The sequence below is a fragment of the Marmota marmota genome, unplaced genomic scaffold, assembly GCF_001458135.2.
Source record: "Marmota marmota marmota unplaced genomic scaffold, marMar, whole genome shotgun sequence".
NCBI classification, from domain to species: Eukaryota; Metazoa; Chordata; class Mammalia; order Rodentia; family Sciuridae; genus Marmota; species Marmota marmota.
In genome coordinates, this window is record NW_026000068.1 from 28,365,985 (window position 1) to 28,383,322 (window position 17,338).

At 36.9% G+C, this 17,338-nt stretch overlaps 1 protein-coding gene and 1 long non-coding RNA gene across 42 annotated transcripts in view; one reads left to right on the forward strand and one right to left on the reverse strand.

Moving 5' to 3' along the window:
• The window catches only part of LOC125620000, a 43,218-nt gene extending 37,053 nt beyond the window's left edge, over positions 1 to 6,165 (reverse strand). Inside the window, exon 1 of the long non-coding RNA XR_007351585.1 lies at positions 5,426 to 6,165. This is a non-coding gene — a long non-coding RNA (uncharacterized LOC125620000). The remainder of the gene's footprint in view (positions 1 to 5,425) is intronic.
• The window catches only part of Adgrl2 (adhesion G protein-coupled receptor L2), a 624,560-nt gene that overhangs the window by 261,681 nt on the left and 345,541 nt on the right, over positions 1 to 17,338 (forward strand). For all 41 annotated transcript variants that reach the window (XM_048814135.1, XM_048814136.1, XM_048814133.1 and 38 more), the window contains one exon: positions 467 to 572. The gene's annotated coding sequence lies outside the window, so the exon portion shown is untranslated. The remainder of the gene's footprint in view (positions 1 to 466; positions 573 to 17,338) is intronic.

Genomic DNA, 17,338 nt, shown 5'->3' on the forward strand with positions numbered 1-17,338 from the left:
TGAGAAACCGCCAGTGACACTGGGTGTCAGTTTTCTAATGGACACGATGCTAAAGAAGAGAGCCTTGATAGAACCAAGTGATATGTGGGTATGAAGGAAGGTCAGGAGCATATGGGTTTCTGAATGCCCTCAGTGCTGAGAGATGGCTAAAATATGGTACATGTTAAAGGAGCATCACTCACTATAAATATTCAATGTCAAGAATTTAAATAGTTCACAGACATAGAATCCCTTGATGATTATTTTATCCAGTATTGTTGACTTTCCCCTATTGTTTGTCAGCAGCCACCATAATTAATGACTAAGACCCTGCAAGTCTTAACAATGAACCATTTTAGTCTTAAGTCCATGTATTTTTCATTGTGATTACATGCCAATAGAATAACTGATTTGTCCTTTTGCAAATTAAGCTAAAGGGAGCCAAATAAGTTATATCTCTGCTATTACATCTTTTTTTTTCTTTTAGAGCCCAATTTTCCCAAAGGACATCAATTCTGATTTCTCTGATGAAGCTTCGTGGCTGCCCCTCACATTTTACAAACTATTACCAACTCAGAGCTGAAAAGAAAACTGTAAGTGAATGTTATTTGAAATTAGCTCATTTTCATTATTTCATAAAAAATTTATCCCACATGGGAAAAGAGGAAAATGAGAAAACAATAGTGAAAATGCCTTTTTATTTGATAGAGGGTGGATATTTTAAAAATATAAGAATCTAAAGCAGTATTTTATAAATAATGTCAGTTTTGCAAGAAGTTAAGTCTTGAGTAGGTATTTGTGTTTTAAGATCACAACAAAATGTCTAAAGTATGGACTACTAGCTCAATTAGAGTATCTGAATCCTTCATATGAAAAAAAAATACTTCTTGGAGTTTATCAAGATTGCAATATTGCTTTACTTTAGAGAAGAAATATTTAGGCTAATGAATTCTCTATCAGATTCCACAGCTCTATGAAAGTGTAAACTAGGTTATCTGCTCACAAAAAGACCATTGGGACTTGAAGTAATGTGGATCTCTTTACTAATGTAAAGAGATCCACAAAGCATTAGCTTTTCTAAATACATGCCAGATTTGATTCGATTCCTGGAGAACAAAGTTTATAATTAGCATCTCTACTTAATTAAGAATAACCACGACTTGATTATATTCATTACATCTTTTCAAAGGTGTCTGTTTCTGAGGAAAGCACAATCTCAATATCTCTTTAAAAATATGAATTTAACCAGTACTTCTGCAGTTTTAAAAGCTTTTTCTTCAAGGTAGCTGAAAGGGGTACCAGGCTGGGTGTGTGGAGGTTTAGGTCAACTTGCCTGCAAATAACAAATAAACTCCTGAACATAAAGACAATGATATTTCAATCAAATACAGTATCTAAATCACACCCACACTCACAGGAAAACACACATACACACTTCTGAAGTTAAGGGGAGAAAGCTTCAGTGGAAACTATCACTAGCAGTGAATTACTCTGGTACTCTGGGGTTGTATTTTCTAAAATGGTTATAGATAGATCAAAATAGAGATTTACTTTTATACGTTTGCATGCCTTTTTGTGTATTGCAACATTTTAATAAAGTAATAAGACTTCCCCTTAAAAGAGATAGTGCTCATTAGCGTTTGTAATTCCATGTTGTGTATGTAGCAGGTTCCCTACATGTTGTGAAAAGGTTATGGATCTACTCACTGTAGCGCATCAAAAGTATAAAGGTGATAGGTGAGATTCACTTTGTTGCAAGTGCTGAGAAATAATCATTTAAAGGTCAGTTGCACTCAAAAAAAGAACATTTGTTTAATAAGTAACTCATTTTGGGATATGCTGCACTTTTAAAGGTTACAGAGTAGACCAATTTGCCAGTGATGTCAGCAAGAAGTACTATTAAAGTCACTGGTCCTGTTAAAACAATTCTTTGTAAAATTCAGATTGCATACTTTCTCACCTAGCCTGCCACACATCAAGAAAGCATCTCAACTACTTATAGCGTGGTTACAAAGACACATGAAATTATGCTCTTTATCCTAAGTACTTGGCTTCTCTTAAAAGCAACAATGGAGTGCTAGAAGGGAGAACACATCAGCCAGCGTGAGCCCCACCCACAGGTGCACAGGAGCACCACGCACCCTCCCATATCTAATACATCCTATTTTGCTTCATTCTTTCAGCTTTATTAATTTATAAGAACATGCTCATGTGTCACGGGTTATAGGATTTCTCACTGGATGTCCTGTTGTACAGTATAACAAGAATTGTCTTGCTAGAAACTCCTACATAAAAGAAAAGAACTATTGATTCAGCTATCTAAACAAAAAACTATTGATTTATCCTTTTGTATTCCAAGACCAACTTCCCTCTCCCCTGAAAAAGCCAAAGCGAATTTGGTTTGGCAAAAAAATGGAAAGCTAATCTGATATGTAGACAAGAGAGAAGTAACAATAATTGAAATATGGGCAAAATCTTGTAGTACCAGAAGGGTTATTTATTTTTTTTCAAGAACTGAACAAAAGTGGGAGTTTATTTAATATAACTTTTGTACTATTAAGAATTTTTTGCCATTAGAGATATGATGTACAACAAATAAAAGTTGCTTTGCTGCTTTCATATTTAGCCTTTTACTTTTTCTTTGTGAAGTATGGTTTTAAACTGGCAATAATTTTCTCTAGAAGGTTAGCTCTCTGCCTCAGATGAGTAGATGAATAAAATAACTCCAAGAAAAACCTCTGTGGAAAGCAATCTCTCTGAACACTTGATTGCTTACGATTTACATTTACTTTTTTATACTACACACTGGTTGCTAAGCTTCCCATTTATGATATTTTGTTGGTGGCACATAGTGAGCTCCCAATTGATTTTTAACATACATGGTTATAAATTTAATTACAGTATGAAAACAATATACTTTCAAACTCCTAAGATTGGCTATTTAGGTGAAAGAATTTAGAAAGCTTACAACTCTTACCCTGGGACAAAATAAGAATTTTATTTACGTCTAAAAGACATTTACAATTAGAAGAGAATATGACTTTCTTATTTCAAGCAACTTAGCTAAGAATCAAGTTTTTCTCTTAATTTGACTTGCTTTTCATTTGAGAGAGGGCAAAATCTATTTCCTGGGCAATTTTGCAAAGCAAAGATATTAATACTTTGGGGTTTAATTGTATCCTGTGTTTAAATACACTGTGGGTGAAACCCCAGACCTCTGCTTAATTGCTGTGAGAAAATAGCCTGATTTCTCTGAGATTAGGCACACGCTTATGTATACTTTGACCTAAGAGTGCCTCCTTCAGAATTAATCTTCTAAGGTAGAGGGATTTGCTTTTATATGTGAGCAGGGCCATTCATGACAAACCGGGCCTAATAAACTAACTTCACCTTCCAGACCTCGCTTTTGCTGTCAAAAGTTTTTCTTCATCTATTCATTTCACACATCTCTTGTCCAGTGACTTATTAGCAAATAACAAATAATCCTAACCTGGGCAGGAGAAATAATTTTAATGACTTCTTTTTAATTAGAAGATTTTGAAATTTAAATTGGCTACTTCAGAAGAAAAACTATCAAAACCCCCTTATTTTTCCTAATGAAACATAAAGCGTTCTAAAATATCTCCATTTAAGTAAATACTGGAGCCCACTGAAAAAGACTAACAATTCATATTTACTTAAAATTTGGTTCTGCAGCTGTATTTTGTTGAATTCATCTAATGTATGAAAGTGCTTTTTCTTTCCCATCAGCTACATCAGAATTGTTTTTGTAAGATGTAACAGAATGTTCTGGTTTTAAAATATTTATATTAATCAAAGTTGGGGCTGTTTATATTTTTTGGCAATCGGGCTTTTCTTTAAAAGTGATGCACTTCCATTTAACTAAACAAAAGTGTTGAAATGGCCTGTCATATAAACTTCAACATAGCACAGTTGGTAATAGAGAATTTTGAAGAGGGGAAAGGAAGGGGAGTTAGTTTCTGGGCTTCAGGTTCAACGTGGATTAATAAAAAGTACGACATGGGTAATTTCCAAGATTTTTCTGAGGAAATGTCCTTCATTGCCATTTACAGACTCTAGGGTTACCTGATTGAAAGTTTCTCATTCTATTTTCTTGGGGCATTGGGAAGTCAAGCCTAAAAGCTAGCTAAAAATTAATGACAAACCGCTACAGCTGGGAGCTTACTACATCATATAAATTAATTTAAAAACTCCTTCATGTTTTGTATACTTTCAACTCTCTTAGTAGGGCCGAAAGTACCTGTATGTTATCACAATCTTCTATATTTGTGAGCAGAAATACCTTGAACTAAAGCAATTTTTGGAGATCCAACCTCTGGCTGTTGTTTTTGGGAGGTGAGCACTGCCAAATGGTCTTTTGGTCTCTCATAGGGGAAATGGATTCTTTATTACAGACATTTTAAATAGCAAGCCAAACTTTGGTAAATTCATACGTAGTTATATATAAGTCTTTTGCAATAAGCACAATCTCAAATATTTTGAAAGTTTAATAAGACATTAGATAGATCGACCCATTTTGTATAAATTTGACCCATTGTTGTTATTTATTTGTATTTACTAGTTCACTATATTGATTCATTTCTGTGGAAAATAATCCCCAATAGGAAGGGTAGTGACAGAGGACTTAAGTCCCTATTATAGAAGTTACAAAGGCTTTTTCTTCCATGAGAAGATAAGCACTTATCAAATAAACAGGAAGTATTCTTATGCATGGCAGACGGATGGGGCTAAAGGTCTCCTGTTCGAACTTTTGGCCCTTCTAGAATCCCTGATCCTTCATTATTTTGTTTAACTTGATGTAAGTCTTGACCAGTAGCTGACTCTGAGAAAACATTTCCTGGCATCATTTCCAGAGGTGATGTAGGATTACAGTGCTTGCCTTTTCATTTTGGGTTGAGAAAGAAAAGTCCAACAGTGGTTCCTGGTTAATATGTGGCCTTTTAATTACCAGGTCAGACTAATTCATTTCTTTGGCCTTTAGCATTACAATTTTATTTTCAAGCTTTGGTTAAGATAATCAACGCTTGTGTGGACACACACACACAATCACTAACACCCAAACACTTTTTAAAGGGAAAAAACGTACTGTAGCAGAACAGAAAACAAGTATACCCTTTTTAATTAACTCATTCATAACATAAAGTGGTGAGGGAAGAACAAAAAGGTCAATGTATAATAAATATAAAATTTAAGTCTCTAAACTAATTTACACTTTTTTTATGGTACTAGCTAAAGCCAATGAAAATAAGCATGTTTTCCATTATGTCGCACCATTATGGATTATTATTAATATCTTGTTTCCAATTTTATGCGATTTTTGAATAATCCAAGTTTATGCACAAGCCTGGGGATGGGGGTTGCTTGCAGTAATTGAGATTATATAGTCCAACGCACAGAAAGAAGAAAACGTATGTATAATCTTTACCCATTTCCAAACAGAGGGGATAATCAGCCTGATTCTATTGTGCCTTCCCTCTTCATGCAGCAATTCCTTTGAAGTCAGAGGGAGATGGAGAAGCCGAGCTGAGAATGTGGCTGACGGGGAAAAAAATGAATATTATCAGGTCAGATTCTCATAACCAGGTTTTATGCCACATTAACCATCAGGTTTCCTTTAGTGCAGAAACTTTTATTATCATTTTACCTCCTGGTCTAATCCAGGATCACTAATATAATTTCTAATAATATGCTGGGGATTGTTCTTTAGTATGTTTATTTGAGCTTCCAAAAGCCAGATCCACAATCCAGACCTGCAAAAATGTAAAAAAATAAATAAATAAACAATTAAAAAAAATAGAAAAAGCTGAAAAGACTCTGCTTATAGATGAATTTTGAAACATTGCCCAATTAAACTGGCATCCGGAGCGACTATATTGGGGCGGGTAATGTATTTACCTGCTTGTAAAACAGTTTCTCTCTTTCTCCTTATTCCTTCCTATCTTTAAGAAGAGGGGAAATGAAAGGTCACGTTTATGTCACTGAGCTCAAAGTCAGGTCTGTTATTGCCACTTGCAGGTTTTTTCTCAACTTGTTTGTTACAAATCACAGGAAGTGTGAAAGCATATGAAGGTATAGGAGATAAAGTATACAAACCTATGGAATGGTGGGCTGCAAGTAAGAGCAGTCATGAGATGCAGATGGATAGAAGGCTGTCCAAAGGCTCTTCCGTTTCAAAATCTCCAATAAGAGGGAAATGACTGTGTGAGCCAGAAGACAGACCCAACCAACTTGTCAAGCTATAAAGCTACCTAAGAACAAGTTCTTCATTCAATTAATATACATCTTTATGAAAATACCACGTGAAGTCATGTGATAGGTATTGGAGATAGGAAGACAGATCACACGGCTCTTGAAAATTTTCAAACTCGTGGAAAAGACACGTTGATAAATAATAGCAAAAAATATGACAAGATCATAACACAGATATGCGCTTAGCACTGTAGGAACACAGAGAAAGGTTAATTTTTCCTGGAGTTTGGAAAGCAGTGCTGGGTTGGTAAATAACAGTGTCACAGAAAAGTTGATATATTAGCCATGTCTTCTAGTATCAGGAGGTTGTGAAATGGAAGGAGGAGCCATTCCAGGCAAAAGAAATAGTATGGATTCCAGCAAGAGTGTGTCTAATCCAGGGAATAAGCAATTGTTAAGGAGAACTGAAGCACGTGGTGCACAAGCTGTGTGGTAGGAGGAAGAGTCTACCATGATTCCGCTCCAAATCACAGCCCAGTGAACAAAGCCTTGTAGAGTCTTCATCCAGGAAGCAATGGAGAATCACCAAGATGTTGAAGCACGGGAATTACATGTTTTAAAAATTGGCTGGCATCAGTAAAGAAGATGGCTTGGAGGGTGACAAGAATAAAATAATTCTCATCAGTTATAGTGAGGTTGAGAATTGGAAATCAGTGAATGCCTTTGCTGTGGTAATCAACTAAAGAGATATTTAGGAGACAAGAGACAAAAAAAAAAAAAAAAACTGGCAACCTCAATTCATACAATCTTTAGTATGCATACTATCTATCAGGTTTGGATTAGAGTGACATAGTTAGACAAAACACTTTTCCAGTATAGTTACTAATAAGAAAAGAATGCTTAAGTCACAAACACTAAAAGCCGGTCTAGAAAGTAAAATTCTTCTAAAAAATAATTTATTAAGGGAATGCTTTCAGGAAAGAAGGAGCAAGAGGAGCAGAAGAAGATATCTTAGAAGGATGCGGTCAATGCTGAAAACTGGGTTAGCCTTGCCAGGTCCCTTATGGAGCTATGGAACATATATCGTATCCTGGGGTTAGCTCTTCTTATCTCAGAAAGAAGGATTCTCAGGTTGTATTGACTGTGTTCAGCTGAGCCCAAATCTTTGGAAAGAGAGTAATCCTGAGTTGTTAGCAGTCAAACACTAGCAGCAGCTGGGGATTTGGATGCTGTTGTCCATCCCTTACCTGGTTCAGGTGCAGTTGCTTCTTACATTGAGTTTACTGCATCTAGCCACAACTGCTTTGGAAATTTGATTCATTGGCGTGGGGGTGGGAGCAGGGAATGCATAAGGTCAGTGTGACTAGAACACACTGCATCTTCCCAGATACAGGTTTCTCCAATGGCCACAACATATTCATCATGTACCTTTCCTCCCCTTCTAGATGTTCCTCCTTAACATCTAGTACTTCTGCGGGTCTTGGTGGATTGCCTAGAAGGAAGAAACCAAATTCTCATTTGTTAGGGAGTCTGAACACCTGCTTACCATGTCCTAATCAGGATGTGTTATTAGACTTACTCATTAGTTAAGCAAGGCATGGGAATAGCAAGATATGGCCCAACTCGTCACCTGAGTGCCCAACACATGGCTCCCTGACTCTACCATGTAGCCGCATTTCTGCCTTCTTATGATAATCATGTCAGTTACTCTGCCAATATAGTGACTTTTTTGTGTCAGTCATTCTCCTGAGTCTCCGGGATTACAGACACGTGCTACTCACCTGGGTTCAACATAGTGAAAGAGGAGCTTCATGGGAGAACTGAAGGGGCTTATAAACCACTTCTGTGAACCAAATGTGTTCAGGGGAATATGCAAATTTAAGATTCTTATCTACGAAGATAGCTCTATCTCATACCTAAGTGTCCTACTCTTTTTCTTTTTTCTTTCTTCTTTTTTCCTCCTTATTCTTTTTCTTTCGGGGTCTTAAATTTGGCATAGAAGACATAGGCTGAGAATTTCACTTTTCTTTAAAGTTCTCTCACTTCCACAAATAGGACTTTAGCCTGATCTTCAAATCTGCCCTCTCACCTAAAAGAAATGAGTCTCTCTTTTAATTAATTAATTAATTACCTGTGGTACTGGGAATTAAACCCAACGAGCTACACCCACTCCAGCTCTTTTTATTTTTCATTGTGTGACAGGGTCTCTAAATTGACCAGGCTGACCCCACAATTGCAATCATCCTGCCTCAGCCCCCTGCCTCGCTTGCGATTACAGGTGCGCACCACTGTGCCTTGCTAAAATGAGTCTCTTCACCTGCTGCTAAAGATTATTTCTGACCATCACATTTTGCTTTACATTCTGAAAAATAGATCTGAGTCTGTGTGGCAGGCTGACTCTGGGATGGTTCCTGATGAAAACTGCCTCCTAATATTTGTGACATTGTATAGTCCACTCCCTTGAGAATGGTCATTGTCTTTTGACTTATTTTTCACCAACAGAATTTGTAAAAAAAAAAAAAATGGGATTTTATTTTTAGATTACTCTACATAAAATTGTCACTTCCTTCTTGCTAGCAGAATCCCTTTCTTGCTGGCTATGATTAATTAATCCTCCGTGTGGCAAAGGCCAACAACTCAGAAGGAACTGTATCCTGTCAACAATAACATGAGTTTGAAAGAGGATCCTTCCCCAGTTAAGTCTTTTTTTTTTTTTTAAAGAGAGAGTGAGAGAATTTTAATATTTATTTATTTTAGTTCTCGGCGGACACAACATCTTTGTTTGTATGTGGTGCTGAGGATCGAACCAGGGCCGCATGCATGCCAGGCGAGCGCACTACCGCTTGAGCCACATCCCCAGCCCCCCAGTTAAGTCTTATGATGAGACCCCAGTCTTTAATGACACCTTGATTTTAACCCTATAAAAATCACAAAAGCAGAGGACCCAGCTAAGCTATTGCTAGAATACTTAGAAAGAGGGAGATGATAATCATGTGCTGTTTAAAGCAGTTAATTTTGTGATAATCTGACATAGAGCAGTAGATAACTAATAGAGCCTATCACTTTATCTCTTCAATGTGTCAAGGATATTTGGTAAGAACCAACCAAACCTAAAGACTTTTTGAGAGTTTTAATTTCTCCATGTCTCTCAAAGCCAGAGACCTTGAATCAGCCACTGTGTCCCCTTCCGCCTGTATCTCAACCCAGTGTAAAATCATGGGTGAAAATTTTAGCAAGCTTTTCTTTTTCTTTTTCTTTTAGTTTTTAGTTGTAGATAGACACAATACCTTTATTTTATTTGTTTATTTTTATGTTGTGCTGAGGATCAAACGCAGTGCCTCATACATGCTAGGCAAGTGCATTATCATGAGGTAAAACCCTAGACCAGCACTTTTTCTGTAAAAGGCAGGTGGTAAATGTTTTAGGCTTTGTAGAATACATGGTTTCTCTCTCTAATCTTCAATTCTGTCTGAAAAATTCACAATTGACAGTATTCCAATAAAAATTTATTTATAAAACAAGTAAATTGGATTTCGGTCCATGGGCCATAGTTTGCTGACCTCTGATCTTAACAATCCTACTGCTATAAAATGTCAGGGACTAACAATGCTGTACTTCCAGGGATGGGGCCTTATTGCCATTCAACTCCAGAGGCCCATCTTGGTCTCTGCTTTCTAGGAACATCCATCTTGACTTGGGTTTCTTAAAAAGAAAACCTAAGGAAAATATTCTTATAAAAGTGATTTATTGAGGGAGTACCCTTAGGAGAAGAGGAAGGAAGGAGACAGGAGAGGGCAAGGAAAGAAAGCTAAGCAAGGATGTGTGTTTAACTGAAAATGGTGGGAGCTTGGTCCCATAGGAAGCTCTGGATGTCAGATCTAAATTCACCTTTGCAGTGTGTGTATATTTGCGGGGAGGAAGGTAGGTGGCAGGAAAGGAGAATATTTTGTATTCCTTATGTCAGTAGATCTTTGACTGCTTTCTGCCTGGGTGGAGGGTAGTCCCAAGTGAAGAAGGCTTTCTCCTCAAAGGAACGGTACAGCAGTGAGCTGCTAGTAACCATCACTCTTCACAACTGGGATATGGATACTTCTCTATTCCTCCAGTGGGGCAATGCATTTACTCTACCTAAACTTTTCTTAATAGCCTGGAAGCATTTTTAAAAATTCACTTTTAAGGTGGGGCAAGGGATTGGTCAAACACATGCATGCACAAATTAATGATGCTGAAAAAATGCAAAACAACCCCCATTAATTGGGGTTATATATTTGTTAGGTGTTGTTAATTATCAGTTTTCTTAGTCCATTTGTCAAAACTGGGACCAACATACTCAAAGTGGATAGAACTGAATGATGCATTGGGGAGCAATTTGGAGAAATTCAAGCAATACCAAGATGAAAATCAAATACCTCCGAGTTCTTATATCATGGTGCTTACTACTAAATAGTATAAGAACAATCACCCCAGAACCCAGTTGTTCCAGTTTCTATCCCATTTTATCCCTACTTTCTGTCTGACCTTCTGAAAGTTACCTAAATTTCTGTGCCTCCTTGGTTTCTCATCTGTAAAATTAGGTTAATACCAGTATCTATCACAAAAATGAGCTATTACAAGAATATTTATTCACAACTGTCCTTGGTATGTAGCACACATTAAGCAAATGTGTGCTTAATTAATGTTGTTGATGTTACTATTATTGTCATCTTTAACTTATCTATGGCTATATTTAAATATGTGTTTTTCAGTGCAGTCTTAATTGGTGTTATGGGTTCTTAGTCCTGTGCTTTGCAATGTTAGAAAACATAATTAAATTTGTTGGCTCTCAAACAAAAATCCAAATCCCCTTCTTAGACTCTAAGGAAAATTCTGCAAAAAGCTTTATTTTTGAGTCCTTTCTGGATATAGAGTTGGAGGTATACCTATACTCCAAGGCAAAAATCACTTAAAAAGTGTATCTCTATTCACATCTGAGATGATCACGCTTTAGTAATAAATTTTAAAATACTCTCCCCCCCTTTTTCTTTCTTTCATATTTGGAGGCTATACTTGGGATTAAACTCAAGAACATTCTTCTTTAAAATTTTTAAATTTTGAGACAGGTTCTCACTAAGTTGCCCAGGCTGAGTCTCAAACTTGCAATCCTTCTGCCTCAGCCTTTCGAATAGCTGGGATTACAGGCATGTGCCATGGTGCCTGGCAAAATCTTGCAATTTTTGGTAAGGTAAAATTATGCCTTAATTTTGTGAGGTTTGTTGGCATGGTTGATCATAAACAAGAACCTTCAAAAAAGAAGACAATAGACACCTGTACTTACTTCTACATGTAGATGTACAACTAGGTATACACAAATATATAAAAAATATTATTTATCATATATTTATATATACTGCTTCAGGAGATTACCAGTTTCCAATTTTTAGATTTATAAATATACTTTTGAATTTCTAATGATGCTCAGTGGCCAAGATTTTGTACATTGGACCCAAATAAAATATATCCAATCCCTAGCCTCTCTCTGGCTTCTACTTCTCTTCATCTTTATAAATCACTACTCAATAAACAAAGAAATAGGAATCAAGCAACCAGGGAGATTTGGAAGAAAGATCACAATTATTTGATGAGTGAAACATCTGGAAAGGGATCATGACCTCATTATCTTTTGAAAATAGTTAATGAAACTCTTCTTTTAGCTCACTGAAGAATTCTAAGTAGAAGTGCTTCATCAAGCATTAACTAAGAAAATGCGTGCCAATGCTTTGGATAAATCAAGTTGTCATTCTGCTCCATAAATATTTATTCTGCAGATGGTTTTTAAACCTACTAGTTTCCTTTTTATAAGGAAAAGTTAAGTTGGTATATTTATTTTAGATCATATTACAGAACTTTTCAACAGTTGGGATTTTTGAAAACATTTATTCAATTCCTCTTCCTATTTTAAATCAGTGGCTTGAACTGAACAAATCATGTTAGTAAAAAGTATCACACATCAGGTGAAAGTTGGTCTTACCTATTACATTTTTTTCTTGGCAACATAAACATATGTTTCCAAAAATCAGAAATCTTTGGAAATCTGGTTTTTCAGAAAGAAGCTACCTAAAATCAATAAGCCATTGGACAACAAACAGTGCTTGAAAAACAAATAAGTTGAAAGATTAAATTATTTTTAACCCAAAGGTGATTATGCTTTTCTAGTTTAAAAACTCCTTCTCTGATAAGAACTTAAATAAAGTACTAACTATTGTCGTGTGAACCAGCAAATATATTTAACACAAACAGTCATTGTATCTCTTTGATTCAATCAACAAGCAATTATTGAATGTTAATGAAATGCCTGGGACCATGACAGGTTCTAGAAACCCAAGAATGAAATGGTGGTTCCTGCCTTCAAGCAACTATCTAGAGCAGGTGACAGATACTTCTGTGACTATGTATAATACACTGTGACATGTTCTATATAGACAGCAAAATGGCTATGTGGTACAGCAGAAGGGGGAAAAAATGCTTGAATCCAGTTTCAAATTAAAACATGCAATGCATTTTAAGAACCAAGGATCGGAAAGAAAGTCAATAAATAAATGAAGATCCAGAAAAAGCCTTTGTGGAAACAAATGTAGAGGACAATTTTTAACAATAATTAACCTCCCAATAAAAATGGATTAAAACATTTAGAAAGCCATGAGATCAGGAACAATGTGCCTATTTTAACATCTCAGAAATGTGTTTATTGGACCTAAGTTGTAACTGTAGAGACAGACCTCACTTGATGCAATAGTATCCTTGTAATGTGTTAAATTTCACTGAAACCATTAACAATTTAAAAGATCATCATTTCAAAATGCTAAAACTAAAAATTCACTGTGATACATTTGGTACTGGAGTAAATATGGTCACAATCAATTAATATCTCAGAAAATTACAGTGTGACAAAAACTAGAGTGAAGTGCTCAGTTCTCCATTCGATTAATGAAACTCACTCAGTTGGCAAGATATAATTACACGAGCCTGCGATATGAATGCATGGTTTTGGCATTTGCTCTCATATCTCTTGAGGCTATTACGTGAGTTACCAAGCATAGTTCTTTATTGGAGTGTCTTAGTCTGTTCTGGCTGCTATAACAGGGTGCTCTATAGTGAGTGGCTTCTGAAAAACAGAGACTTGTTTTTCACAGTTATAGAGGATGGAATTACAAAACTCAAGGTGCCAGCAGATTTGTGGAGGGTCTGCTTCCTGATTCATAGACAGCCATCTTCTCTCTGTGGCAGAGGGGTGAGGGAGCTCTCTGGAGTTTCTTTTATGATGGTCCTTAATCATGCTTACAAAACATTAGCCCTCATGACCAATCATGTCCCAAAGACCTCACCTCCCAACGTCATCACATTAAGGGTTCAGATCTCAACATATGAATGGGGCGTGCATAGACACAAATGTTCAGTCTGTTCCACTAAGTGCTATGTTTTGAATGTTTCCCCATAAGGTCATGTGTTGAAAAATTGATCCCAATGTGGTCATATTCCAGGTGGGATCTTTGAGAGTTGATTAAGCCAAAGGGCTCTGCTCTCATGAAAAGAATAATGCCATTAAGAAAGAGTTTATCTTTGGTTTCTGTAGAAGGGAGTGAGGGAAAGGGTGGGGCTGTGGGGATGGGAAGGACAGTAGAATAAAACAGACATTGTTACCCAATATACATGTATGATTATACTACTAGAGTGACTCCGCACCATGTACAGCCAGAGGAATGAGAAATTGTGCTCCGTTTGTGTACAATATGTCAAAATGTGTTCTACAGTCACCTACATCTAATTAGAACAAATAAAAAAGAAAGAAAGAGTTCATTACTGCAAGAGTCAGTTCCTTGTGGAAGGGCAAGAATGGCCCTCACTCTCTTGCCCTTCCTCCTTCTGCCATGGAATGATGTAATCAGAATGCCTCCCCAGACACTAGCATCTTGATCTCCAACTTCCCAGCCTCCAGAATTGTGAGGAAATAAATATCACTGCATTATAAATTACTGGGTCTGTGGCATTTTGTTATAGCAGTACAAAATAGATTAAGGTGTTGAGTTATCATCTTTCCCCTGTTTTACTTCCAAAATCCATAGATTTTTTTTTCTAGACAGTTTTCAAAGCAAAATAGGTTAAAGTACACCAAGCAACAGAAAGTTTTTGCTGAATAATTTTTTTTCCTAAGAAATTTCCAACACTTTTTTGTTGTTGTTGTTTTAATGTGGGAGGTAACACACAGGATTAAGGCTCTTTTTAGTTTTCTGCCTTAATATTCAAGTTGACTTTGGGTGACAAACACCACAGCTATGTTCAATGCTGCTTCTCACATTCTTCTCTCTTGTCTGTCCCTTTTCTGAGTTTACCTTATTTTCTGAATATTTGAATAACATGGTTCACTTTTAAAGGAACCTTATAAAATAAACATTTAAATAGTTTCTGCCTTGTGAATTTATAATTTAATGAAAAGTCACCTTGCATAAAAAGAAAAGATGGAAAGACCTTCTTTCTAAGAAAAGTATATGGCAAATAGGAAAATCTAGTTCTCTTTTCTAACTCTTTGTTGTTGACACCTGTCATTAAGGGGAGAGGGTTGTGTGGGTGTTGGGGATGTTATAGTAGTAGTTGAGAGGTCCTCTTCAACCTATGGTACCAATTCTCTTCCCCTTGTCAAGGATGTCCTGTCTTATTATTACATTCAGATTGTTTTTTTTCTCTTTATCTCTCAGCTAAAACATTACATTTTCAAATATTTTCCATACTTGAATTAAAATTTAAAATACACAACAGTAACAGCAACAATGCTTAAAATATGTGAATTCATTCAGTGTTTTACAAACTTCAAAACACTAATACATTTGTATTACCTCATCTGATCCTCATAATAACCATATGAATAGGTAGAGCAGGTCTGTTGTTTTCATGTTACATGTGAGAAAATTAAATATCTCATTTGAATTCCCCCGGAAGCTTACTCCAAGACCAGAATTCAAATGCCAGTCCCTTATTTGGGAGCTGATCCCAATAAACACTGACAGGAAGTGTGAAATGAGAGAGGGAAGAGAAGAAAGTCAATAAAAGGTGCTTTTTGTAGACAGGTTCTTATTTGTTTATTATTCTCTTGGGAATTGAGCCCAGAGCCTTGCACATGCCAGGCCAGTGCTCCACCACTGAGCTACATCTCAGCCCTTAAGCAGTTTCCACTTTGGCAACAGGAGTCCTATCCTGCTGAGGAACTCTGATAGATGGAGTAGAAATGCAACTTGATGTTAGGGGCAAAGGAGCTGGGATATTTCCCTACTAAGTCTCCATCCATCTTTGTTTGAAGTGTGCCTTGGGAGATAACAACCTAGGGCAATTCCAGTTTACTTCATTGGTAAACAGAGCATCTTCCCAGAGCCAGAAGAAGATGCTCAACCCTCGCATCACATGTATTCACAGTGAGCACATTTAGGGTACAGAAGTGAATGCTAAGGGAACAGGGTAGGGCAGGACAGACTCTTAACTGAACTCAGCAAAGTTAGGCAATTGACCCATCCTGGGTCACACAGTGAGTACAGGCTAAATCAGGAAGGATCCCAGGCCTTTGATGGTTTCTGTAGAAAGAGTGAAATAGATGGTGTTCCTTGTTCTTGAAGTGTTGAAAACCAGAGGGTATAGAGGAGAGATAAAATAATAAATGTGAAGAAAAATTCTTTGACAAGTTCTTACAATAATTAAGGTTTGTTCACTTCATACATATAATAAAAATTACTCAAAACCTGCAGCTTTTATGGAATGCACAAAAGTAATAACACATATACCTTTACACAGCAAATATAATGATGCCACTATAAATTGCCAAGGTTTTCAGTCCAATAAGAGGCATTTTGCCAAGGACACTGGAACCAATTTTAGTATTTACAAATGTCATAATACCTTTACAGGGCATGTATATCACAGAATATTATGACACACAAGGGGTCAAGCATGGGAAATTCACAGCCAACCGTAGGTCACCACAGTAGGCTCTTCTCATCAGCAGCACCCGTTCATCAGTTTGCAGTGGTGAAATATTTGCATACAGATGTGAAGGTATTCTTGTGGCCTACTCAATAAACCAGAATGGGGCTTTATGCACCCCTGAGTTTTCAATTAATGTTGTTGACAGAATGAATGGCTATTTATGCAACCAGCCTTTCATGTTCATTCATGGTACACAATGCCTAAGTCTTAAAGATCTCAGCTAAATGCCTCCCCTCATGGGGGGTGCTTATGGATTCCTTTGTATATATAGGGTAGCATAAGGTTCAATGATTCTATCTAATCGGCAGAGTGAACCTTACATTTTAGCCAAGGGTGATGAAGCTTTTGTCTTGCAATGGGGCATTATCCCACAACTTCTACAATAAGTCGAATGTCTGATTGTATGTACAAAGACCTCAGACAACCGATCCCTGGACTTAACTTTCCAAAGTATGCCCGGCCCTGCCTCACCACACCCCAACACTCATATTTGGGAGGAAAAGATAGCTACACATAGGAAAGTAATTAATAATTTTCCAACGTAAAGAAAAATGAATCCTTAGTACACGTATCCATCTGACTGCATGAACAAGCCCTGGGCACATAGTTGAAGCCCAATTAATGCTTCCTGAGTTTGCTCCAACAAGGAAGCTTTGGCTGCTACGTGTGCCAAGATTTCTGTAATGTGCTACAGTTCCCAGAAAGTGGAAGGTAAAAGTAATCACTGCCTTCATCTCACCCATCCCACGGTCTCTTCCAACAGGGAAAGGAATGTGTCAATGTTGTGCAGGAAAGATTTTCATGGTGGATGAGTGAAATCCCACTGTTGTTCTTGGATTGAAAATGGAGACCTGGCACAGTGACACATGCGTGTAATCCCACTGTCTTGGGAGGCTAAGGCAGGAGGATCACAAGTTCAAAGCCAGCCTCAGCAAGTTAGCAAGGCCCTAAGCAACTCAGTGAGACCCTGTCTCTAAATAAAATATAAAAAGGAGTTAGAAATGGCTCACTGGTTAAGCACACCGGGTTCAATCCCTGATACAAAAAAAAAAAAAAAAATGGAGAATTCATTGGGTTTAGTCATTATTCATTCAAAATTACATGACCCTGTTTTAGCCATCCATCAGCCCCACAAGCAGCTAAG